Genomic DNA, 2,500 nt, shown 5'->3' with positions numbered 1-2,500 from the left:
GCCGTTAGCAGCCCGCAAGGCTATGATTGGTCTGCTAACCACATCCTTTCTGAGTTTCTCATTTCCGGTTTCATAGCATAATACCGCTGTTTTAAAAAGCCACAGCAGAAACACAAACAATGGATCCTGTTGAAGAACGTTTGGCTGAAGAGGTCCACTAATATGAGCATTTATATAACCTGTCTAACGGAGTATAAGGACACGCAGATGGCGGTGGATTTCTGGAGGGAGATATCGGTGAACCTACTGTTCTGGCGTATGAAAAACGCACGGGAACAATAAACCAAAACAAGTCCGTCAATCCGACTGCGTGGCCAGCCGCAGTTGTAGTTGCAGGAGTATAATTTGCCCTTAAGTATGCTCTCAAACATGCACTGTACGCATTGATGGCTGAATTATACAAGACATACAAGTGTTTTTGTTGCCTGACAACTGATAATCAGCCGGATCACTGAGTCAACCGTCCAATTAGACGATGAGATGGCTCCAAGAATAGACTTTGTGTAGCTAGTGTGAAATACTGCGAGAGATACAGTAAGGAGAGTAAATGTCTTCGGTAACTTGGGAGACACAGCTTTTCTCCAACAATTTGGCCTATTCAGAGTGATCTATTTTTGAATAACTGGTAATATAAGATTAATAAAAACAGCTGGAGCAGAGTGTAAATTGATTGTGTTCCCGGTCTAAGTTTTGTGCACTTGTCGGTTATGAGTTGTTTAAGTTTTTTTTGTTTTTTTGTATGTGCGCTCCAAATATTGATTGAAACGTTCCCGAGGACATGATGAGTTGAGGTGGCCTAAACCTTCTGGAGAGCCAGCTCTCAGCTCTCACTGAGTTTTTAGCAACTATTAAACATGAGAATTCTAACTGTTTTTCTCTACTTTGCTGCAAAAACTAAATGTGTCTTAGCAAAAGTGAATATATTAACGGTCTTATTAGCACAGCTATTTACAAAGCCTTTACCCCGGTTAAAACATCACCACAGTCAACTCCATCACAAAGACTGTGATGTAACTTGACTGTTTACATACACACAGGAGGTGTGTTGGGATAACCACTTTCTTGTATCCAAAAGAGGCGGCAAACACCGACATCTCAATGTGGGAGGAGAAGAGTAAAAAGAGTTCTCTAAAGATCATAATCCATTACTTTGTTCATTTGTATATCCATCAACATGCACAGGAGATCTGTAATCTGGGTTTGGAGAAATACTGTGAACCAATCTGGCCGATAGGCAGGCCGATCGGTACTTATCAACTACATTGTCTTTGTTGTTGAGAGGTACCCTGTGGAGTTTTCTTGTAAACAAATTCAACACCAAAAAATGCTAAATGTGTTGAATTAATCTCTTTTCTCTAAAGACATTTGCAAAAAAAAGATTGCTCATATAATTTAAAATGTGCAACGTTTACATACATACTTGCTGGCTAGTCGTTGTCTTTATTGCTTTTGCAGGCTCATTGCTTTGTAGCACTCGAGTGCCACCAAATGTCCATCAGCGGACGCCTATAGCCATATACAGATTATGACACAATGGACTTTGGACACAGACATTTAAAGACTCCCCCTCCCCCTCTTCTATATAGCACAGCCTCCGACTGAAAGATGCACAAAATACTGTTTTTACAGAGCCGTTTTCGTTTTGCATATGAGGTGATGCTGGGATGTGTTTGTGAGTCTGAGTATGATACTAACGACCCCGTTGGCTTGCAACCTATCGACCAATCAGATTCCACGAGAGGCCCCTGCCTGCGACGGCGCCACATCTGTGTATGGATCAATGGGCGTGTTCAAACTAAATGGAGGTCCGATCATAAAAAACAATCACTCAACAGCGCCACTAGTGGTCCAAAACTCCACTGGGTACCTTTAACTCGCCTCATCCTCGTATTGCTGTAGTAATTATAATGAAGTTACTATTAAATCAGTCAAAGTGCTGGTCAGCTGATGGATGGAAAAAGATAGTCAAATCTGTCATTTTTTGGGGCGACGGGGGGGAGAACTCTCGTGGTCCCTTCTTTGCCCATCGACTCAAAACACACACTAAATATAAAAGACAGCACAGTGACACACAGTCACATAGTACCAACAGCATGTTTTTGATTAAAGGATTACTATAAGGACACTTGTGCTCCAATCTGTACAAGTAAAATATTTCCTTATTCATAAAAAATTCTGATAAAGTGTCGATGCAATTAACATCAAAAATTGCATAGCCATCTCTAATTCGTTTTCTTTACCGGACTGCGTACACTACCATCTCTAGTCTAATCTTGTCACTGTAAATGAGAGAAAGAGTTTAAAAACCATACAGTTCAACTCAAACATTTATATTAGAGCCATGCTTGTACTGTTCAGGCCAACAGGAAATGATCTACTGTTTGCATAGAAGCAAATTTGATAGAAAAGTACAAAAGGAAACATGTTCTAAAAAGGGAATTGCTTTCAACAGCTGCCTGTTGGGCACTTCCTCTTTAACACTTCGGGCTACACTTTGTGA

At 40.7% G+C, this 2,500-nt stretch overlaps 1 protein-coding gene across 2 annotated transcripts in view; it reads right to left on the bottom strand.

Moving 5' to 3' along the window:
• Positions 1-2,500, bottom strand: part of lpp (LIM domain containing preferred translocation partner in lipoma) — a 144,615-nt gene that overhangs the window by 937 nt on the left and 141,178 nt on the right. For both annotated transcript variants that reach the window (XM_068591496.1, XM_068591495.1), the window contains exon 12: positions 1-2,500. This exon is cut by the window's left edge and continues 937 nt beyond it; it is cut by the window's right edge and continues 1,354 nt beyond it. The gene's annotated coding sequence lies outside the window, so the exon portion shown is untranslated.

This window comes from Clinocottus analis, unplaced genomic scaffold, assembly GCF_023055335.1.
Source record: "Clinocottus analis isolate CAN_PGR_092001 unplaced genomic scaffold, fCliAna1.0.p SCAF_25, whole genome shotgun sequence".
In the NCBI taxonomy this organism is placed as follows: Eukaryota; Metazoa; Chordata; class Actinopteri; order Perciformes; family Cottidae; genus Clinocottus; species Clinocottus analis.
This window is presented reverse-complemented; position numbering and strand designations above follow the sequence as displayed.